Source organism: Corapipo altera, unplaced genomic scaffold (genome assembly GCF_003945725.1).
Source record: "Corapipo altera isolate COAL_440 unplaced genomic scaffold, ASM394572v1 113, whole genome shotgun sequence".
NCBI classification, from domain to species: domain Eukaryota; kingdom Metazoa; phylum Chordata; class Aves; order Passeriformes; family Pipridae; genus Corapipo; species Corapipo altera.
The window spans coordinates 4,686,652-4,711,365 of record NW_020884895.1 but is presented as its reverse complement, the minus strand read 5'-3'; the positions used below and the strand labels follow the sequence as shown (position 1 = coordinate 4,711,365).

The 24,714-nt window shown below is 38.6% G+C and overlaps 2 long non-coding RNA genes across 2 annotated transcripts in view; one reads left to right on the top strand and one right to left on the bottom strand.

Moving 5' to 3' along the window:
- The window catches only part of LOC113949090, a 53,093-nt gene extending 29,750 nt beyond the window's left edge, over window positions 1–23,343 (top strand). The window contains exon 3 of the long non-coding RNA XR_003528353.1: window positions 22,521–23,343. This is a non-coding gene — a long non-coding RNA (uncharacterized LOC113949090). The remainder of the gene's footprint in view (window positions 1–22,520) is intronic.
- Window positions 15,355–22,641, bottom strand: LOC113949091. Its single transcript, XR_003528354.1, has 3 exons — window positions 22,536–22,641; window positions 20,262–20,644; window positions 15,355–17,623 (listed from the first exon to the last, which is right to left on the bottom strand). It is a non-coding gene; the product is annotated as an uncharacterized LOC113949091 (long non-coding RNA).
- Window positions 23,344–24,714: the final 1,371 nt, after the last annotated feature.

Here is a 24,714-nt window from a genome sequence, read left to right as displayed (position 1 = left end):
TATTCTGGCAAGCTAGAAGGCTTCTTACAGCTAATGGGAGTGACTAAGATTCATCTGAAGATAGAAGGGTCCTATTTTGTTCTAAAGACAATTTATATTTTCTAAACCAGGGATTGCAGATTTCAAAACTTTTTTGAGCACTCTGCTGACCTTGAAAGCCTCCTGCAATAATGGAACCAAAGTCTGCGATAACAAGCCTTAAGTACTGCTTCAAAACCACTCATATATCCTGTACTTTTGGCTTCCTAACATATTTCTTTAAAGTATGGAGCTTTGTGGTTTAACCCTAGCCAGCAACTCAGCCCCACAGAGCCCCTCACTGGCTCCCCCCTGGTGGGGTGGGGGAGAGAGTAGGAAGGGTAAAAGTGAGAAGACCCATGGGTTGAGATAAAGATGGTTTAAAAGGTGAGCAAAAGCTGCATTCAAGCAAAGCAAAACAAGGAATTCATTCTCCATGTCACATGGCCAGGCAAGTGTTCAGCCATCTCCAGGAGAGCAGGGCTCCATCACTCCTGACAGTGACCTGGGGGGACAAACGGCATCACTCTGAATGTCCCTCCTTCCTTCATCTTCTCCCAGCTTTATGTGCTGAGCATGACACCATATGGCATGGAATACCCCTTGGCTCAGTTGGGATGAGCTATTCCAGCTGTTCCCCTCCCAGTTCCTTGTTGCTGGTGGGATGAGGAGCAGAAAAAGATTCAATTCTGGATAAGCACTGCCCAGCAATACCTAAAACACCCCTGTTTCCAGCACAAAGCCAAAACACAGCCCCATGCCAGCTGCTAAGAAGAAAATTAACTCTATATACACCAAAACCAGCATAGCAACCATGGGTCATGCAATTTTTTAAGCAATTTTACTTAAAAATGAAAGATATGCAGATTCTGGAGACGTTAGTTTTGGCCGAAGCAGTTTTCTACTGAACATCACCCTCACTAGCAACTGGTGTACATTTTGTTTTATAATTCCAGACTCCTTGTGACTGGTCTATCAGTGTGGTACCCTTCCAGAAAAGAAATATTCCAACTTTTTTTTTTTTTTAATCTTTCTGGATGATTAGTAAGCATTAAGTTTTGCTTATCAATCATCCAACTCTATGCATGAAAATAATTTTCCACGTAACTTTATTACTTCATGAGGCTCAAAAGCTCAAGAAAGGATAAAATACGGGTCATAAAGTTTTTACCCATAAGCAGAGGATCCATAAAAAGTTACAAATAGTTCTGAGATCTAAAGTAATAGCAAAAGGCCAGGTTATCTTCCTTCTCCCTGTGTATAAAGGTCAATCATTTAAAGTGCCCAGTTGTTTCTGATTGTTTTCCAGAGAAAGAATCATAACTGTTAGGAGGGTAACACTACTATATACGGCTATATATATAGATATATATATATACACACACAGATTTTCATTTTTTTCTTTAATATAATTAAAGAAATCATTGCATCTGAGGACCTTATAATCTAAGAGAAATACCACAGGATTTGACAAAAACCCAGATGACATCTAGCAGGTAAAGAATGGGATAAATACATGCAAGACTAGTAGATCACTAGATTTTTTTTCAAAGGCTTATCAATTCACACAGTTACCACATTTCTGATGGGAGGAAATAACCAACAAAGGAATTGGTAACAGTGACTTCTAAAACTTCTTATACAATCATGTCTGTAGGATGGCTAGAAATTTTGGTCATAGCTCAAGAAACACTGGGGGAAAAACTGAGTTTTGAAGAGGAATTTGTAAGAAAAGAGGACAGTTTTATGACCTGCAGCAGAGGGAAATGCTCCCTGGGCAAAGATAATGTGAGAGGTAGGAGGACAGCAGCTTTAGCAAGATACAGACAAGATTTAGCTGGAAGCAAGGAGCGAGAGGCAGCATTGTGTGACTGTCCAGCCAGTGCTTTCTTTCACTGGTGTCATATGGGAAATCTCAGGAGTAAAATTTTATTTGAAAGAGAATAATTTATCTAAGTCATGATCTTGGCATTTGGTGGAGACACTATAATTAAAAAAACTTGATCAGATCTTCCAGTAACAAACCCTGTACTATGACAAGTAATATTCAGGTCACACTTCTCCTTTGAAGTTTTAATGGCCACTACAATTTTATGTTAGTCACTCACTTATGTTTGAAGTAGGCGTGCAAAGCCTTGGCTGTCTCCATTTGTCTATAACTACTTTAGAAGCTTCTGAAGGCACTGAACTCATAAAACTGCAGGCTTCAAAGAGCTTATTCAAAGATTCCATTCTGCTGCTGCCATTTATCAAAGGGGCACTTTTAAAATATATATCTCTTTATAATAAAATGTTTTTTAAAATATAAACCTGACGGTGTGGATGATTAAAACAAAATCTCCATTGGCTTCAATGGCAGCAGAACTGAGTTCCACAGCTTTAAATATCATATTTATATTTCTGCAAATAATGTTATAGTCAAGTAAATTGATAATACAATAAAGCAGAATTCAGTTTTCCTTCTTTTTTTCGCCCTGTATTAATTTTTTGGAATGTTACCATGAATTTAACCTTAAACTTTAAATCAAATTTTAACTTTAACACCATAACACAGAAAACGATTGTCTCTCCTAAAGAAAATAGAAGCTCCTTGTTTTTAAGTAGAATTACCTCTATTGGGCAGGTGCAAACCTGAAGGATCAGCAGAATATTAATGTTAGATCATAATTTATTAAAAAATAGGACAAGAATCCTGTAATATATCAATTCCATGATAGATCTTTCTGAGATCTATTACATGATTCTAGATAAATCAGGTGGCATTGAGTTATTTTGTATCCTGTTTAAACAAGAATAACAATACCTACCTACATGGTACTCAGAGTGGCACAGTATCTTGTTTAATCCAGATCCTCAAAAAACAGCAAGAGACTTTCCATGGACTTTATTAGACCAGCCCTTTAACTCATCACCTTAACTTCTGTAAAGAATCATGACCTGTGGTGAAAGGGGTAGTGGATGTCTACAAAACGAGTATGATATCAGCCAGCAGTGATTCCAGAAATGCATCGTCAGGGTTATAAAGTGCTCCTACTCCTGCCTTAATCCCACAGTTTGGTCCCTTGTTTTGTCTGCTCCAAGGGTGGACATCATAACACTCCATCTGTTGCCATGGGAATGGCTGTGATTTTGAAAATTCAGCTTTGTGCCTTCAAGATGAAATCAGGCAGAACAAAAGAAATGGGCAGTAGGGGTAAAGCCCTTGTTTAAGGAGGAGGGTGATTTGACTCTAAATTCAGGCCTAAACTCTGTCCTTGTGGGATAACTCCCCATTGAGCACCTTTTGAAGTAACTACCATTCTGTTGTTACTCATCTCGTGTTCCTGGTTGCTTTGGGAAGGGAATTTCACATCCAGTCTGCTTGAACTCTGCCTAGCAGACTGGCCTGATTCAAGTCTCTCATCTCTTTATAGTACAACTAAACAATGATAAAATGATGATAATGATATTGTAAACATAGGTAATAGCAGGGGGAATAGGCATCCAAACACAGAACTTCAGTGCATTTTCTGCATTTTCACCGCTGTAATTTATCTACCACCTCAAGCATGGAAGAGCCTGCATTTGGGGCATATTCTGTTGGTTCATTCTTTGGCTTCCTTGTGAAATTGGCTTTCATAACCACCCCAGAATAATCATTTCACTTTTTTATTCTGGAGTAATTTCCCCATGTAAGCAGTTTCTTTTCAATTACAAATAATATTCTGAAATAATTTCTCTGGTTTGGATAACAATCATTTTTTTCTGAAATAAAATTATTATTATTTTATACCAATGTTCCCTACAACAGAAAATATCATGGAACATCTAAATGATAGGTACCTGTTAGATCCTCTGTTTACACAAAACATCAGAACCTGGACTTTTTAAACAAGTATGTATTTAGAAAAGTATTTCTTTTCTTCTGCAGTAGCATTGTTGCTTTATTTAATTTAGTAGATAAAGAAATTTGAGGATCGTACTATATCTACCAGTCATTGTTTCCAGTTATTTTGAATTCTTGACTATTCCTGGAATTGATAGCACTGCTTGGAAGAGCATGACTCTATTAGTGCCCTGCTTTAGAAGTAAGACAGTTGCCAATCAATAAAAATTGGCATTGATGATATTTGAGAAATGCAGACATTCCATGGTCTCTGTAGTTCAGTTCTGAAATATGAGGGTAAATTATGGGTTTACTGGGAGTGCTCTGCAAAATTCTGTTTCATCTTGGCAGAACCATTTAGGAGGTCAACAGGGTGATATAGTCCTGCACCTAACGTGGTGTGTAAGTGTGACTTGTGTGTAAGTTAGAGTTACCTCTGCCTGGAGATGGGTTTGATGGGGCTTTTTTTTTTGCTGGATAGAAAAAACTAAATTCTCTAAATCTTACAGTCTTGCTTTTGAAATAATTTTGACAAACTACTGGAACTCTAGGCCTTTTTCACCCTAGATTATTTTTTTTACTTCTTTTTTAAACCTCAGGATTACTGAACATAGGATTGGAAGGTGTCCTATGCATTGTGATGCCTTAGGTAAGACAAGGGGGACACATGGGGTGATTCCTTCTCTGGAGGCTGTTGCAGTTTAGACCTTTACAGAGTCAGAGAAAGGACAAATGATTGTGACTCCCAGAACAGTGGTTACATTTCAACCCATTGCAGCCAACAATGTCTTCTTCAACCAAAGATTGGACCAAATATTTATGGTGGAAAGAATAAAGAGGCCAAAGCAATTATTGCAGTAAATTGACTGAATATTTTGAGAGCTACTGAATAAGTCTTTTCAGATGATGGTGTTACCAAACAGGTACAGACTTGAGCTGCATTCATTACAAATGTATACCTTGACACAACTGCAGAAAACAGAGTTAGTAAAAAGTTAAAAAGAATGACAAATTGGTTTTCATATACAACTAACTGTAAAATATTTCAAACTGCTCCATGACAAAGGGTGAAATAATGTGACTAGCTAATCTGGTATGATTGTATTAAACCTCAGCTTAAATTTTGCTGTTTCTATTTCAAACCCAAACACAGGGATGTGCACTGAAAATCTGGTCTTTCCCATTTATAACATTTGTTCTAATAAATTGTACCACCTTTATCCACTTTGTATCACTTGCTTGTGTAATGAAAACATGCAGCACTCAGAAAAACTGAAGGTATAAGAGCAAAGATAAGTATATGAACAAACAGTTTGAGGACAAAGCTGTAATCACATGGGAGCAGTTCTCTCTGAGGCTCTAAATACATTTTCAAAGCAGTATTTTGTACCTGATTAGCTCCTGGATGTAAATTTCAAAATAAATATTGGTATTCAGTTAAAGATAATTACTAGAGGCATTACGAGTCTGAACACTTACTGTCAAAAACAAAGGCTATGCTTGTTTAATAATGTAAACAGAGTGGGAACTCTTACATCTGAAACACTTTGAATCACATCACAAGAAGATGAAAATAGCACTTGAAACAACAGAACAGGGATCCTGCGTGAATTTGGATGGAAGAACAAGGTGCAGAATCAAATTATCAACTATGTGTGGTGGGTAGCCCTTCTCTGCTGCTCAGAATTCGAATGCCTTTCTAAAATCTCTTCAGCACTTTGTGAAATTCTTTGTGTGCTTTTAGCAAAAGATAACACTCTGACATAAATTCCATTGTGCTAATCTGGTAACACCAAAAGAAGGGTAGGTTGTTAAAATCATACTTACAGAATAAGTTCAGACATCTCCAAAGGTGGTAATAACTCACTGTTGAGAAGACAAGATGAGGATCCAAAGACAGTGGCAGATATCACGAGTGCATTTTGAAATGCAGAAGTATTGTTATACCAATAAAAAAGGCATTACTTTGAGTGGAACCAACTTAGTAGAGGAGATTCAGAAGTGTTAGGTCCATTCTTAGTGGATATCTCTTTCCAAATTTTCTCTTCAGCTTTAACCCAACCCAGCTATCAAAAGCCGTCAAAACACCCTGACCTGAATCTTTAGGGTTCTAGAAGAAGAATAAATTATTATCTCCGGGCTGCTTATGTGAAATAAAGCTAATTAGTCCCATACTTTGAGAGACAGCCTATACTATACATAGCAGGGACCAAATGTCAGACAAGGAGTAACAAACTACATAGAAGTTTTTTCACTGGCAAATTAATCAGAGCACCAAAAGGAAGGACAGTTGCACACAAGGTGAGCCTTTAAAAAGGACCTGGGCAATGGCTGGTTGCACATTCCACTCAGGGGCTGAAGCTTGAGAAAAGGAGGACTGGCATGAGAAAAAAACCTTATGAAGCTACAAGAACAAATTACTGATTATTTTTTAAGTCTAACAAAGGACAAAAACCCCTCAAGAAGCTTGTATAGGATGAGTCTTTCTACTAGATGATCACCCAGTGGTGCAATCTTCTGATCAATTCTCATTTTAAATATTGAGTTACAATAGAATATGCTGAATAACAAAGGCTTATCATAATTCGGCCAAGATGGGATTTCATGTAAGTTTATAGATAAAGGATTACAAGCTTCAACTGCCTCAATTTTGTAATTCTCTGTTGTATCAGTGGAAGTATAATGCACCCTGGTCACAAGTACTGGAAACAAAATGCAGCATAAATACCAGATAAATTTATTAAAATTTAAAAAAGTATCAACAAAAAAAATATTTTTCTTAAACTGGGAGTATCACTTAGAATTACCAGACCTGAGACCAGTGGACAAAGGAAAAGAAGCTGCCAAAGTTGCCAATACCTAACAAAAACAAGGGGTCCCAAAATGTTGTCACAACAGACCAAATGAAACATGCTAACAAATGACCCCTATTTCAAACCTAAAATAAAAACCAAGATAAATTTTCAGATAGTAGTTGCTAACCCAACAAAGATAACATATAGTCCATTCCTATAAAAAATCTTGTATTATCATTCACTCCTAGGTCAATTGTACAGAAAGGATCAAAGCTCCTTAGAAAAAACTCATGATAGTCTACAAGGATACACACTATGAACAAGAGATTATAACAACTACTGAAAATATTGATTATGTAGTTTACACATCTTATTTTATCATTATTCAGATATAGGTGAGGTTGGGACATAACAGCAGCCTATAGGCAATGTTTTTGTTATACCTTTAACACAAAGGGTATTTCTAAGCTTGCATGGGATTATTTTTCTTGTATAATCTCTCATAGCCATTGCTATTCAGGGTGATGAATACTTCAGGAAACTGCTTTTTAGGCCTTTTCTTACACTAAGCAATCTTTATACTTGCCTATCTAGCTTGCAAAGGTCCTGTCCACCACTTTCTCATTCTGTTAAAGTTTTGGGAACACCCTGAGGCTCCCCTTTCCTTCATTGTGTCAGACACTGTGGGTGTCCTACCCATGCTGGACATGGCCAGCTGTGAATCCTTCCTTCCAGCCTCGCAGGGGTTCTTTTGGTCCCCACACCACTTGCTCTTCATTCTTTAAAAACATTGGATCCTTATGGTTCTTCCCTCCAGAACTCTTTCACACCATTATTCATTCTCCTATTTCTGCAATGAGAAGACAAGCAGAGATGACATATTTGGTTGTCACACTGCATGCTGTTAATAGCTTTGATCTGTAGACAATTACAGATCCTATTGTAGCTTCTGGTTCTGCCAGCTCTATATCTGAGCTTCATACCTTCCCTGTTTAGCTTTCTTTCTCATTTAATTCTGCTTAAATCTGTAAATACCTATGCATTTATGCCTGGGATGTTCTTTGAGAAATGCTGGAACTGATTTGATCTATTATACAAAAGTTTCCATGTTACAACCAAAAAGACAAATGACACCAACCTGAGAATAAAACCTCGCTCCATCTGGCTCCCAGTTATCTGCAGCAGTTTCCCCGGGGTGAGCTATTGGGAGGATATACAGAAGCAGGTGTGACTTTCATGTTGCTGTTAAGGTGAGGCCATTGTGACAAGAGCTGTGACTAGTTTTCATAAAGGTAGTTTGAAAAGACAAAACCAGGACATTGGCTTTGCTTCACAGGTAGGTGAAAGAAGGCAAGGGGCACAGCCAGAGGAACTAGGAACCAAGAACAGCCAGCTAGAGAAAGTTCTGTGATCAAAGTCCAAGAAAAGGGTTTTTTTTCATGAAATTTTCCATTAGAGACGTTGAGGAGGCCTATGTATTAAATTCCTGAGTTTTGAGGCACTGTAATAGAGCTGTCAAACAAAGATATAGAAAGTGCTACTGCTTCCACCAGACATGACAAGCTAAGGATTCCCAACAAAGTAAGGCCACCTGAAGAGGGATAATGAAAGTGATTACATCAGCAAAGAGGAAGGAACAATCCAGGTAAAGAGTTGGTGGATGTTTGATCTTGGAGGGTTGCTGTTACCTCCAGTGCAGTCATCCAAAGCTGTTTAAAAATTAAATAGGCTAAAAGAACAAGAATGCCTAGGATTTCTTCCAGGAATTTCTGTAGTTACCTACTAGGCATCAAAGGAGACTTCTTTTGAACGTTCAAATATACAAGGAGGTCATATGCATTAGTGACTGCAGATTTGGTAACCTATTGTTCATTATTTTCTTTTATTGATTGTTTTACAGTCCTCAAGGCATGTGTGTTGCTTTCTGTGCCACAAAAAAAAAAAAAAAAAAAAAAGGGTTTTTTTCCAGGAGTAACAGCAGCTGCCTATCCCTGTTAATGACAATAGCAGCCTATTATTTTTCTCTATTAATTCTGATTAGGGGGTCTCGAAAGAATAGTAAGTCAAATTTTTATGATGAATGATGTCTTGTAACCAGAAAAAAAGACAGGTTGACTTAAGATATTTTCTTATTTAAAGATGACCTTTAAAAACATAAAGTTGCAACAAATTAATTACTTGGCTTAACCACTTTATTAATTTCTTTTAAAAAAGAGAACATCATGATATGCAATACTTGGATTATACTGACAATCAGGACAAAGGGACAAGCCAAAGCAATGAGAAAATAGTGAAAAAGTATGGTTTCACCCAAAAATATAAATAGCCACTAATTAAACAGATGTAGTGAGAAAAATAATCTACTTATTTTATAACTCTAGGTGGCAGCAGTGGAACACAATAAAGAAAAATTTATGATTAAAATTATGATTACACTTGCTCCGTGCTAATGCCAAATCCATTAATTAAATACTGCCGATGGTGTTTCTTGACACAATATCACTTACACACTCTAGATGGCAGCAGCATCACAAAATACAGAAAAATAAGATTAATTGTATTCATGCTGTGTCTGAATGTGCAGTCCCTTCAAGTTTTTGGAGGTTAAAGTTGGAGAGGTTAAAATGCAGATTCCCTGTAGGCATTTCCCACCACAAAAGAAGAAAAAAACCCCTAACAGTGATTGCTAAATATCATGTACAATTAGAGGTAAATCACTTCTGAAGTAAGGTGATGTTTTACCATTCTGAGTTTTACTAATGGAGAACTGATATGCAGAAAACATAAATGACAGCACCTCCCCAGCTGGGTGTAGTATACTGATCCCAAAATCTGTGCCTGTGTATACCTGTCATGGATCTTGCTTTTGCAAGAGAAGGCAGTGACAGTAACTGTATCATGTATTCAGTCTTCAAAGTGCGAGTTTTTGCATATATCAGTTCACAAGGACTTCATGTGCATAAGTCTTGGTCAAGGGACTTTGAAGTGAAAAAAAAGGCATTTGCTTTAGAATATACAAATTTTGGTAAAACCCATTTTCAATATTTTTTGACTAGAAAGCATCATAGGTGCCTGCTCAGCAGAAGGCTGATCTGGAGGCAGCAACAGGAGGGACTGGGGGTGGGAACCACAAAACTTCAGCTCCCCTGCTCTTTTCTCTCCTGATGGAGACAAGGTCCCTGCTGGATGAAAAGCTCAAGCAGCCCAGTAATACCTTGATATTCAAGCCATTACCTGCCAGGTGAGGTTGCACAGAATTCTACAGAGAGTTATTGAAGTAGAGCAAGTCTGTTGTTCAGATTGTTGTGGATATTTGCCCCATGCAATTACACTGCACTTATGGTCAAAAGAACGAGCATTCACCAGAGACTGTGTGAGCAGCAGTGTGATACATCACCAAGTGTAGACATGGAATATTAAGGAAAATGGAGCACTCACTTTGTCCAGCTGGCTGTTGTATTTCCCTCAGTCTCAGAGGCTTCTTGAGGGTTAAGAAGGTTATCATCTGGTCCAGTTTTATTTGTGTTAGGAGCACATTTTGACAGAAGCAGATTGTTGCCCAGTGCCATGGTAGGGTCATACTATGGAGGTGATTCCTTTGCCATGTCCTGGGAGTGTGCCTTGCTCAAAGGTACAAATCTGTGCTGAGTGAGATGTCTCACTGCAGTCTGTTAGCGTGATCTATGAGGACTGTGTGAGAGACTCAAACATTAACTTGGGTCTCATCAGGTTTTTCCTTTTTCCCTTGATCACTTGATATTTACTTAATATGGAAAGGTTCTTGGTCTGTGCTACTTATTTTAAAAATGGATGTTTCATTAAATTATCATTTTCTTTTAAAAATTATTATATATGTCCAGGAAAAAACTTCAAAATAGGAAACTAAAATTTAGCTGGTATCACCAGTATTAAGCTAAAGCAAAAGTTAAGGCAGTCCACTTACTGAGTGAATACTGTCTGAAGTATTTTTTATATAAATATATTTGTTAGCTATTGATAAATCAGATCTGAGTTAAATTATCAGATCATCAGTTCCAAAGGCTGACTATAAACTCTAAATAATTCGTTAGGAGCTCATCGATTATAAACCCTAAAAGATTTCATCTAATGAATCTGTAACTCATAAGTGGTTAATATTTTGATAGGGAAATGAAAAAAACCTTTAGTAACTGAACAAAACTGATAAAGATATGGAGCTGTCCTTTCCATTCTTCTGTAGCGGCTCATGCCTTCCTTTTCTCAAAAGTGAGTTTATCCAACTATTGTTTCAGATTACTTAAAACTATTGGAAAGTTTTCTGGCACTTTTCCCATCTAAACTCCAGGTGCTTATAATGAACAGGCCTAACTGCAGTTTCAAATCCTAAAATTGTGTTAAAAATATTTTGGATGCCTCTCACCAAGGAAAGCAAGGACAAAAATAGACACATGAAAATGCAAATATTGAAGATTGTAAAATATTTTCGACTCTTCTGTTCTCGTGGGAGAAGAGGTGAAGCATTCCCAGAACCAAGTGGTGCTGCTGGTACCATGCTCCTCCCCACAGGCTTTCTCCATAGCCAAAAAGGGGTCCCTGCACCAGCCTACACAGGCTGCTCTCAATCTCTGCCATTAGGTGTGCTGAGGTTTCCATTTTCTGGCGAATACCAGGTGCCACTGGGGCTGTGAAGCATGATAGGAGCTGTTTGTTTTGACAGTCCTGTGTAACTTCATGGTGCAAGGCAGTGACGTGTAAGAGATCAGAGTTTCCTGAGGATTAGGCAGAGCTTAGCCACCTGTCCTGTAGGCACAAGTACCTGCTGGGGGCCTGTTCCAGGGAGGTACTGATTACATGGAATTAGTTTTTCTTTTTTTCAAGTTAAAATGAGATTCCTGTTGAACTTAAGGCTGTGGCATTTATTTTGCCAGAAGTGTGTGTGCACATTCTCTCTTTCACTCCCTCCATGCTGCAGCCAGATTCACAGACAAAGCTGTTTCACTGGTGGGATGAAAAAGCACAATGAAAGTAAGAGCTCTGTATCCTTCACCTGGGCAACACCCTCTTTGAACAGATTCTTTCATGGCTTGGACAACTCTTGATAGCGGAGATCTCATTGGCTGATGCCAAGTAATGTTGTTGTGGGATGAGGGCAAGGACTGCTGCTGCCATCTCCCAAGTATTATGAAGACATATAGTAATAGCAGTAGTGTTATTTTCTGCCCACCATTTAATTTGTCACCTGAATAGCAGCTATATACTGCAAGAGACCAGTCAGCAGGGTTATTGTTTTGTTTATTTCCTCATTATTGCAATGACTTTGAATATTTCTTTTGAGGGGAATTCCTGTGCCTGGGACTATAACATACTTACCTGCTGTCTGACCTACTGTTTAGTCATACAGAGAAAGGACTGGGGACACATTCCAGAAAGAATACCTTGAAGTGGAGTAATGAAGGAAGAGGAACTATCCAAGAAGGCTATAGAATGTATGTTTTCTTTGGAGAGGAAAAATGCATTAAGACACAAACATTTGGTGCATGTGCAGAAGTGCCTGTGTCGCTGATACAAAGCCACTTCACTGAAGTGCTGCTCTCAGCCTGGGAGGTACCAGCGTCAGCCAGAGACCTAAATCACTCCTTGCTTTGTGAACTCCTGTGACCATCAAGTGTAGAGGTGTCTTAATTTCCTGAAGTGACACAATGACTGAAGATGCTGAAAAGCACTAGCTGAGATTGTCACAGAATCATTCTAGCAGAACCTGGCTTCTTTAAAATGTTCTCCATGACTTTTTGCATTATTTTTTTCTTATGTTTTGTAGATCATTCCTATGGTTTCTAACACACAGCTGCTCCCTCCACCACTATAGCCTCACACTGTAGGCTACACTGGGTAACCAGAAATCTTAAAGAAAGTGATTCAACAGCTCTTCAACCTGCCTCTGGCAGACTTTCTCTACTGTTAGTGCCTTGGAGATATCACTAAATGCAGAGAAATTCTCCTACAAATATTTGAGTAAAAAAGAGATCTTTGTTCAATAGCATGTGAAGGTTTTTGTGAGGAGGAATTTTCTCAGGAAATATAAACTAATCCTTAGTAGAGATGATCATGGTAGGATCTTTCTTTAGAAGTCCATGAAATAAAAGCAACTCAGATAAAATTATAAATTGTTGTATCAGGAAGATAAAGTACAATTTGGGTGAAAGCACTGTCCTGAAACAATTGTCATATTGGTCAGCATAATGTTTTTGATAGAACTGTTCTGCTAATTTGAAATCATCTTCGTCTGCTTTTTGCTGTTGTGAAATAAGGCAAAGCAGAAATGTGCAGCCCTGGCAGCCGTGAGTTGGATCTGCTTTCCAAAGCCCCATAACACATCTTCCTGTCCAGCTGCAGGCTGTGTCCCCCCTCCCATCCTCATCCTCTTCCACACAGTGCTCAAACCCACCTTCACTGTCTCACCTGGCAGCAGCTCTCCTGGCCTGTCCACCCTGCCCAAGCCACCTCCAACCTCTGCACATTGGCACCTGCAGCAGCTCCTGGATCATCTCTTGAACAGTTTCCAATCACCTCCACTGCATAAGCACCCAGACTCTGCCCTTGGCCAACCACTCAGCTTTCATTTCCACTGAAAGGCCCTGCTATAGACCTAATTTCCTGTATTTGTAGATGACTGCTGCAGAAGAGAGGAGGAAGAAGTGGGAAAGGGTCTGGGCAGAGAAGGTGAATGGCTGGAACTAGGATGGGAATATGTTATGGACCAATTCCAGCATAAGAGCTGTCTGGACTGTAGTGTTTTCACATATGGAGAATGAAGTTGGCCTTCTCCAGCTACAGGTCAGATGCACCCTGACTGAGATGATGATCTTCTTCAGCCCTTGTAAACATCAAAAATTTCATGTATGCTTTAAACTTAAGAGCTCAAACCTGGGAGGAGAAAAAAAAATCTCAGCATTTTATACTGAAAGCAACTGTTATCTTTGAAGCTTGAACAAGCTGCACCAATAACACTCTCAGCTGAACACGCAGATTCTTAGTTTGGTTTTGCTGATAACTAAAAATTAACAATTCAACATAAGCCTTATTATAGGCATCTTTCTGTCTGGCACCTGCAAGATTTTCCTCCAGTAGTTTCTCTCTCTTAATGCTGCAAACATCAGTAATGGCAACGACTCATTCAGCAATGTATACCTTGAATTTCTCTTAAAAGGTTACATGTCAAAATGTCACTAGACTGTGTTAGCAGTGTTCAGAAAATGGAGAGTATCAAAGTAAGATTGGGTATTTGGTTTATGGTATTTCTACTCTGATAAGTGGATAGGCAGATATATGGGGGGGTCTTTTGGTAAAAAAAGTTAACACTTTCTTTATGTTCAATCTTATCTGCTGCCTTCTAACTGCATTTCAGTCCAACTAATTTTTCAAGACCCAACCAGGTGAGAGAGTGAGAGAGCAATTTTTTCCACTTTTTTTTTGTCCTGTCGACAGCATTAATTACTGCACATCATGTAATTACATGTATACAAATGTATTGAATGAAGCTCGATAGATGATACAAGTTGAAATTTGAAAGACAGAGGCCTTGACTAACTGGAAGTAAAAGCACAAAACAGGGATGCACATGATGAAACACTGGAAACACAAGCTCTAACTACAGTTTCAACTCCAAGGTTATGGAATCAGGTCTTAGATTGCAGGTTTTCTAAACCCGGTTGGCATAAAAACCCCTATCCCTTTTTTTTAAACAGATTGAATTTTGTGCAGAATCATTGACAGACAGTGGTAATACATCTACTCTGCAGAGAATAATATGTAGAAAATCAAGTATGAAGTGTAATCTCATTATCAAAAAGAAGACAAAGCTTTGATGTCAACAGGAGTCCTTCTGTGGACTTTGATATAGAATTAATTTCTGTAATCTTAATTATTTTGCCTCTGTCTTAGTAACTGTACGGCACCACGAAATAGTGATTCCCTCAGAGAGAGCAAACAGTTTGGGGATTTTCTTTTCTTTCTTTTTCAATTTTGTTTTGGTTTCAGTGGGAGTATTTGTTGTTGGCTGAGTTGCCAAGAAAGAAGTTAAGTGCCTCTGTCCTGAGGGACAGGAGAGTATGTGTGTGTCTTGTAAGAGAGATGCTGGTGGCATATTGGCCTCATGATGGATGCACAGAATTGAAGAGTGATAATTCATTCGAAATCCCCACTTGTACTATTTTGATGTATTATGACAATATAATCTTGTGTGTTAATAACAGATTATAATATGTATATTTATGGGGCAGTATTTAGCCAGATGACATTTGCTTATGTAAATTCTACTACCTGTGTTTGGAACTGATAGTGGCTGTCATTTAATAGTGCTCCAAAAAGCATGCTGTAGCTTCAGACTAAGGTGAGAATGTGGGTTTACAGAACTCTCTCCATGTTCATTTATTTCCTACTCTCTCCCTCTTCTAGAGGATTTCTAGAAAAATATACTGCATCCAAGAACTCCAGTGTTCTAATTTGGTGATAATAATTTCATTTAGTTGTGTGCCCCTTTTTACAGTCTCGATTTAATGTGTCATTTTCTTCTGCCACACAGAACAGGGATGAGTGAGCAAGAACCAAAACTTTTCTGAAAACAGAAAGAAAAGCTTTATTATATGAAGCTTAAACAGAAAAGCAAGAGTGACAGGATTTCCATACAACTGAAAGATTATCTTCTTTAAATGTGTAACTCATGTTTGCTCTTTATGGGTAGATTGTTAGACTGTATGTTCAGTTCTCTCAAGAGGCATTTAGGACTTCAAATAGAGTAATAAATTAATTTGCAAGATAGAGACAATAATGAAAGATTCGATTTCAAACCAGCGACGTGAAACTTTTGTGGAATTCTCAAACACTAAAAAGCAGAAATGACAGCCTTATTTACTGGCATAAATGAACCCACCAATGAAATAAAATACAAGATTGACAGCATTAGGAATAGCAGCTCCTTTTTTTTCTAACTACAAAGAGATGTGACTTACAACAGTGTTATTACCAGCTTTCCTCCGCCTCACTTGGCCACCCCACTCCCCCGAGAGGCCAATGACAACAAAGCGAGGGCAGATTAGAGACCTGGTGTATGCAGGCCTTGCTTTTCCTGAGATAACTAAGGTTACTCTGGACAGCAAGGAGGTGATGAGTTGACACCCATCATCTCAGAAAGGAAACCATTAGTTTACTCAGAGGCCAGTACAGAGCTACCAGATGGGAACAGTTTTCTGTCACTGTCTATCAAGGCTGGAGCACAGCTCTCCAGCCTTCTGTGACATCAATTTTATGCTGAGAGCACAGCAGTCTCAAAAAACACTGAAGAGCCATTTACTTGTAAAGTATAAGAAACATCTGTCAGTGGCTAAAAGTGTTAAAGAAATGCTTAAGTGTACATTGAGTTGGCAGATTCTTAGGCTCAGACTACAGGAAAAACATTAGCAGTGAAAGTCCACAAGATTTATCCTAATTTATCAGATTACTTCCTCAGAAAGTCTCCTTTTGAACTGCTCTTCAACAGAAGAACAAATGTGTAGACTTCAATGCTTAATAAAGCTAAAAGCTTCTCCCTGGGGTAATTGAAATTTTTCTATCAAAGGGTAGATAGACCTGGTTGCAGCTGCAACAAAGAAGAAACATATAAAGCCAAGTGGAAAGCAGTTAGACAGCATTGGAGGTGTAGGACCATTGAACATGGTCTTGCTAATTGGAATCTATAGCACAGGACATTCAACTACATGCTGGGCAAATGACCCTGAAAGTTTCAAGTCTATCTAGTATAAAAAAAAAGTTCAGATGTAAAAATAATCATAGGAATGATGGATTCTGTATCCTTGAATGGGCATAACCAACCAGAGATCTGGGTAACTGGCAAATTTCTTTTTTAAATAAGGCCCTTTGAGTCCCATATATGCATCTACTTTCACAAGCATTTCAAAACCCATCTTCTAATAATTTCACACAGAGCTTTCAGAGCCGCAATGTTCAAAAGAATGAAAGTAATGAAACACAGCAAAGTTTTACATTTTTATTTCTGTACTTTGGGAAAATTCCTATTGAAGACAGAAGGCAGTTCAAATTGGAATTGCTTTACTGCCAACAAAAATGTGTGACTCTTGATCTAATGAAAAATTAGAGAGATTGAAAAGCAGAAGTAGACTTAGGAAGGATTTCAGCTACAGCAGGATGCAGCCCTTATTGCATTTGTAGTTCAAACTGTGATCTCTAAGGAGATCTAAATTGCTCCAGAGTGTGGAATTTAGGGTATTTGACACTTTATTTTCTCAGAGGAACAAGTATGGGGAGCTAAGACATGAGGTTTTATTGTCATGCATTTAGAAAGAATATTTTAATTTGAAATAAAATGTTGTTTAATGATGAAAATGTTAAAGTCCTAAAATCCTTGTCATGTGAATTAAAAGTTGTTCAAAATGGTTCCAGGAAATGGAAATTGTGACTTTTTTTTTTTTAAGTTTCCAATCTTGTAAACTGATTTGGATAAGCATATTTTTATTTTATACAGAAAAAGCTGCTGTGTTTGTGATTGTTACTGGTATGCATGGGCTCACTGGCTCAAAATCTAAACAGTAGTTCCCACATGCTCTGTATCTTTGTGAGCACTAAAGTATTTCTGGGAAGTGAAACAGCGGCAACAGAAAAAGCTGGAATTATACCTTTACTTCACACTGTGCTAACACAAAAAGATGTCAGAAGAAGGAACCTACAAACACTGTGTCTCTGCTTGTTTGGTGTCCCCCAGAGGCAAAGGACCCTACTGAAACAAGGGGTATCTTAGCTTGGGTGCAATGCAACGTTCCAGGGCTGTGCTGCTTCCCATGCAAATCCTGCCTCAGGCAGAGCTTATTCCAGTGTCTTGATGTGATGTAGCATTGACTGGGTGGTACAGATGTGCTCACACAGTCCAGACCGTAAAAGAATTGCAATCAAATTCCTGCTCCAGGATGGCAAAAAAAAAAAAAAAACAAACAACTTTGGATCCCAAATACCAGGAAACATTATATAAGAGATAAATTAGTCTATATTGTTGATACCTTCAACCATCTCTTCTTCCATTCCTTTTTAGTGAGAAAAAGCATGTGAATATCACAGGTGACCATCATGTATTTTCATGTATTCCCCAGAACTGTTTTCTCTCTTGCTTTTCCTCATTTAGCACTTATTTTATCTATTTTCCTCTCTTAACTCATCTTTTTCATTCATCAAATCTTTCTTTATCAAAGCCTTAATTTTTAACTTTTCTTCCACTGCCGTTTGAACTTTTCTTTCTTCTGTTGTTCTTTTCCCACTTGACTTTCCTCTTGTTATCATTTGTCTCCTCCTTGTTCCTATTTCTTTTCCTGCATGTTTCATCCATTTGCACCAATCCTCCTCAGCCCCTCCTTTTGATAGCTCTAATGTAGCTGGTTTCTGGCAATTAGCCACTTCTTTACCATTGTCTAAAGAAGCATTTTAAACCTTGAACAGAGGGGCTCCTTTCCAAAGTACCAATTCATTCCAGCAGGGCTGGAGATATAACTCCCCTGTGACAGGATGGAACAAGCCGGCATGCAAGGTTTTGGAAAGAGCAGGTTAAAGGAATCTCAGCTCTTAGGGCTCAGATGATGAGTCTTATGGCAACAAATCACTGGTGAAAGCATGTGCTGCAGTGTCTAACATGCCAGCAGCCTACAGCATTTGGCATCAGGGGATCAAACAACCAAAAAAAAGGAAGTGGAATTATGCCAAAGACATGACATCCTGAGCACTCGTGCAAGAATGTTACTGATTAGACCAAAAGGATGGTCAGTTTTGATGCATTTATCAGAACTGTCTATTTTATCACCAAAGTAGCTTAATGAGCTCCCTTTTTCATCCCAACAGACTGGCAGCCTGGGAAAATGCTATGCTATTAATAGAACGGTATTTTTAGAAAGATGAAAAAAAGAAAAAGGCAAGAGTCCAGATTTTATCCCCCCCTCTACAATGGCATCTGTGATACAGCTGGAACACACGTACCAGAGGAAGGTCACCTCAGTTGAGAGAGCAATCACAAACCCCACAGGAAACATGTCTGAGCTTCCCAGTAACTCATTTCACTGGAATACTGGCTGTCCTATATTGGCTCATCGTATCCAACAGCAGAGCTGGGTTTGAAGGAATGTAGATTCGTATGAGTTACTAGCTACATCTTGAAATCATCAAAATATGAATGTTTAATCCCATAATCTGAGTATTAGTATTTAAATCAGTGTCTATAAGGTTCCTCTGATTTTTTGAAGGAGTTGAATGCAATCCATTTTGGGAGAAACTGATGTTGAGATCAACATTCTTAGTACTTTGTCTAAGTAAAACGCTTTTCTTTGCTCCTAGGGCACTAGGAGTCTGTATTTATTTGCAATTTCTTTATATATACACATAATAAGAATACATACAACAAATACATATATATGTAACATATATACATATAATATATATCTGTTGCTCTAGGGGTGGGACTTTTCAGAGAAATCAGAAAATACATACACACAGAATGCTTTACATTATTGTTCTGCCAATAAATTTGAAGAGAACTTTCTTCTCAACTCCTTCCTTTCTTGAAGAGCACAGATTAAGCAAATTATTTAAAGACATTCTTATATTCCTTCAAGTCAGATGCTAAATAAAACTCTTGCCTAAGTAATTTGCTGTATTGGGGCCCTCAAAAAGTAAAGTGCGGCAAGACAGAAACCTGCTTTTGGAACTCTTGACAGCAGAGTGCCTTGAGCTGACAACTGATCTCTTTTTGAAATGAATTATTTTGTGCTTTAGATTATATCAGGTAATCCTTTAGGAACACAAATGACCTTTTCAGTTTGTTTGCTTAGAGTCTCTCCCAGATGAATTGCTAACTTCCTGCACCTGTGAGTTCCCTCCTCACTCTCCCATATTGCATTTCTTCATTTGGATTGGTGTGCATCCCTCTGCTACTCCTGACACACCTTTGTTTAAGTGCTACTGTTTCATATTTTGATGTCTTGTGGCACTAAATTCCTATAGCTCTGATCATGTATTTACAGTAGCAATGTGCCCACTCTCCACTGTCTCTCACAAATTTTGTTCAGGACTTCATTACCTTTCTTTAACAGTAGGCCCTGATTTCAAGAAATGAATACTAATGCTCAAAACCAGCTATTAAACATGCATATTTTGAAGATTGCAGGAGGTAGCTAGTAACTCATACCACATACATCTACATTAGCTGAAACCCTGCTCTGGTCCAGTCCAACACTAGAAATGCAGATATCTCCGTACAAGATGCTGACAGTAAAAGTTGGTCCGAAAGTTTCAAGTCAAAACAAAGGTACCCTGAGAATTAATACAGGACCAAAATTGGATCAGCAACAAATTAAAACACTACTTTCCATTCCTGTTTTCCACTGAAAGTATTCAGAAGACAGAAATTATTAATTTGGGTTTGTGTGGGTAACAAGAGTGATAGGAAGGATATAACTCTTAACACTTGGAGGTGAGAACTTTCAGGCTTGCCCATCTAAAGCTAATGGTATGGCAGGTTTCCACATACCATTATATCACCATGACTGCAGACTCACCACTGACATCCCTCTGGTGCTCCATGCACTTCTCATCCTGGCTTGGAACAAAGTCAAGCACAAGGTTAGATTTTTCAGATCAGCTGCATCTACACCAGCATTCAAAAGAGGTAAATGTAAAGTGATAACGAATATTAGCAAACCAAGCCAACTCCATGAAAAGTTGGAGTGTGAATGGATGAGTTTCCGCCCATTGCATAAAGTCCATTAACCAGCAGCATTCTCGTCGGAGTTCATTAAAATTTCAGAGAAATGATTTTGCAGTTTCTTCCTGGTGCCAGGATGAATGCTGAGTTTACAGCAGGCACTGTCCAGTGCTTCTTGTTGCTCTTAGAATGACATCAAACTTTTCATTTTATTTTGTTTACTTTCCTGTGCTGCTACTGACAAGCAATGGTAAGACAGAAGTTCATTCAGTGTGAAAAAACAAGGTTCATATGTTGTCATTGAGCATGAAATTACTTTCACATAGTAGTGAAAGTTGTTGCCTGGATGTATATTTTTCTTTTGCTGAATATGTACATTATCTTGTGGACTTTGAACAAATGAAACCTGAATGATATTGCTCATCGTTACTTCAGCATAAATACAGACTGTAGTCAAAACCGATTTTCTTTTAATATCTTTTCTTGGTGTCTTCCGTATATAATTAATTAGCTCACTGACTTTTTCTTTTTTAGACTGCAGTAACAGGAAGTAGAAAATAATAGTAAACACCTACTGCATTCTGTGGATTCTTAACACTTAACACTTATAAACTTAGAAGGCTTTTAACCCTATAACTTCAAATCATTTTAAGTTCATTGTGTCTAAACAGATCAATGTGAGTGCTATCAGCTGTAATACACAAAAAATAAATTTGCTCCAAAGATTTTGCCCAAGCTTCTGCTAAGGTTGGAAGTCTCTGGATGTCTCTCATAGGTATCAGCCTTCTGCCAAAATTTCCGAATGAGCAAAGGAACCAAAAAGGTTTTTACCCACTTAAAGGCAAAACTAGATTAATTTTTTATGCTTGTTTTATTTTTATGGCATAAGTGTGTCAGCATTTCCCTTCACTGAATGGAATGTAAGACCCAGGTTGTTACATTGTGTTTGTAAGTAAAGGCGTAACTCTGAATTTAGTTGACTGATTTTTGCCAATTTTTTCTTTTACAAAATGTGCTAAGAAAGGCTGCTTCTGGGTTTTCATTTTACTGAAAGGTAGAATATCTGCTCAGTAAAACACAGCAATGGTCCTTGTTTTGGCATCAGAAAAGACACTAAACTTAATCGGCAGCAAAGTAACTAATAGTTTAAAACTACAAAATTTTTTTCAAACAGAAACTCTCAGCCTACTAGTAGTGTAAGAGGGTTACCAATTTCTGCATCTTTTCATAACTAAATATAATCTTATTTTAAGAGATAACTATTCTAAGCAATTATCTTGTTGATTTCATAGTTGTCCAAGTCCCTGAAAATGGCTAAAATTTGTCAGCTTTTGGGTGAGATGAATATTTAACAGAGTGTGATGTCAGAAGGTCCCAGAATGACAATTCCATTCTGACCCTCAGTTACACAGTTGACAACATTTCCATGAATTCATTTGTGTATGAACTGGAGCAAACTCAAAATTGATTTCAAAGTTGCTAGTGATAGGAATTTAGAGGCCTTTATATTTTTTTGTTCTACCTGGGTAGTTGTAGATTGTAGAAAAAAAAATAATTCTTTCAATGTATTAAAACTCTGCTATGATACTGTTTTACAGTGAGTTACATTTTCAATCCTCTGTTTTATGGCTTTTTCCTGAACACTCTCCAGCATATCCACATACTTCTTGAATTTCAGACAAGGCATTTGGAAGGATGGGAGTATGAGTTGGTTGTTTATTTGCAGAGGTCAATACTTTCAAAGTTTTCTATCTTGAAAATATGGTTTATATTGCTCATGATATGTCACCATCATAAGTGCTTTTTCCATCCTAAAAGTAGGTAGGCTTTATTAACTTTCATTAATTAATTTTCAAGGGCTGTACCTGAAACTTCCTCAACCTCCCATTCTAAAGTCCCACTTCCAAGTTTATTAATGGTCAGTCTATACCTATTTGGGAGTCTTTTTACTAGTCATGTTTTCAGTCTTTTATAGCCTCAGTCTCTCACTGATCATTATCCCCTTTGTGTGCCTTGATGTATTTGAAGACAACAATCTTAATCCCTCCATGTTTAATCCTCCACCCTTCACTTTGCTCACTCAAATAAGCAAACCTTTTTCTGCTTTTTCCAGCCAACAAAAGGATACCAAATCCTGTTATTTCCTGTTTACTGTCCTGCTGGCACGTTCAAGCTTGCTGTCCCTCCTGAGCTGTGGAAGTTTCAACAGAGGACAGAGAGTGGTTTAACCAGATTTACCCAGAGCATCTCCCCAACCAGAACGGCTCTAGCAAATGGAGGTGGCAGTTTCACATGTTGTAAAATGAAACAAAAAAATTAGTCACCTTACCACGTCTTGTGAAAAAAGTTGTAAGTAGTTACTATCAGATTTCCTGAAGATGAATAAAGATCCTCCCTTTTCTTATTTCCTTAAATACTTAGAATAATTCAACTTAGTAGTTACTTCTGATTTATATTAAGTGAAAACTAAACTTAGAACAGATTGATCCTCTACATTCTGGCTGATGTGCTGCAAACTATTGCGGATAATCTACTAACAGCCCTCTTCTACCCCCATTTCACCCAGGTGTAGCAATGGTCTCAATATTAACATGTAAACAACCCTGCCACCTAACCACTATCATCCATGCTCTTCCAGAAAAACAAATTTTATCAGGCAAATTCAGATGCAGATTGCACTGGCTCAAGCCAGTTCTCCTTATCATTAATGACCAGAACTGTCTCCCAGTTCTGCAAATGTGGACCCAGGCACCTCACGCAGTTCTGGGGTGATTGCTTTTATCTGTGCCCTGTTTTCACTCCTGAGGACAGCAGCAGCTCATGTGTAGTTTATTTATGCTTTTTTTCTTTTTAAACCCCAGACACCGTTTTTTAGCTGTTGACATTAAGACTCTGTGTCTTGGTAGCTAAATAAACGAACCTCAGGCTATTCAGTCTTAGAGTGATGAAAATTTTTGTCAGCACAACTGTTTGCTTCATATTATCTGGTTCCATACTTATCCTGGGAAGTCCTGAGTGGCCTCTGCCAACAGGAAAGGGGGCACCTACCACATTGAAGAAGGCATCTCTTCTCCATGCATGGCCTAGGCACCATGGACAGAATAAATTGTGGGTAATTTATAAAGATTTAAACAATATTTAGAAAAATTTGTACCCTCCAACAGTCACATGGAATAAATATTATTTAGGAATGAGAATATTCATGGGTACAACATGGGAAAAAAGTTCCATGATGTTGGTTTGAACATGTATTTTCCACATCAGAATCACAGAACTGTTAAGGTTGGAAAAGACCTCTGGGATCATCAGGTCCAACCCGGTGCTGTACTGTTCACCACTAAACCACATCCCCAAGTGTCACAGCCACATGTTCTTTGACCATTTTGAGCATTGTGCCTCCCTATTCACTAGCCACATTTCTCAACACTTTTGGGCCTGTATTACCCGAAATTCTCACCCATCTGACAGACATGGTTACAGCTAGCACAAAAGCTACAGTGGGAGAATAACATGGAGAAACTAAAAATGAAAACATTTGATAGGTAGAATATTATCATGTATCCCTGGTCATTTGGGGTTGATGTCCAACAGGAAAGACCAGCAGAAAGGGCATTTGAAAGTGTCATTATTGAAATGGCCTTCAACTGAGATGGGAGATTCAGATCAGATATTAGAAAAAAAACCACTGTTTGGGTGGTCAGGCATTGGAATGGGTTGCCCAGGGAGGTGGTGAAATCTCCCTCCCTGGAGATGTTTAAGAGGCGTCTGGATCTGCTGTTGGGTGATGTGGTTCAGCAGTTTAGGGGTTACAACGGAGCACTGCCATATGGGTTGGTGGTTGGACTTGATGGTCTTAAAGGTCTCTTCCCACCTTGATGGTTCCATGATTCTATATTTAAAGCTATTGCAAAAACATATGCATTTCGGCAAAGGCCCAGGCCGTTCATGAGTCTCTGCATGACTAAGCTTATGTGAGCATCCAGCTCACAGCACAATTCGCGTCCGAGTGCGTTGCGAGAGCCATCGGCCAGCACAGGCATTTTATATTTTTTATTTTTCCTGGGGAAGGCAGGCAGGCAGGACAGCCCACACCGTGTGTGAGCAGGGCGGGGCTGGGCAGGGCGGGCACCCCCGGGGGCTCCAGCACAGGGACGTCGGGCACCATCTGGGCACGCCCGGCGCCGGAGGCAGCTCGGGAGCCGAAGGCGTCCCCTCAGGCCCGGTCTTTTGAACGGCCGTTCGTTAAACAAGAGCAGCCCCGCTCCGCATTGTCCGCGCAGCGCCGGCCGCCGCCACCCCCCTCACGC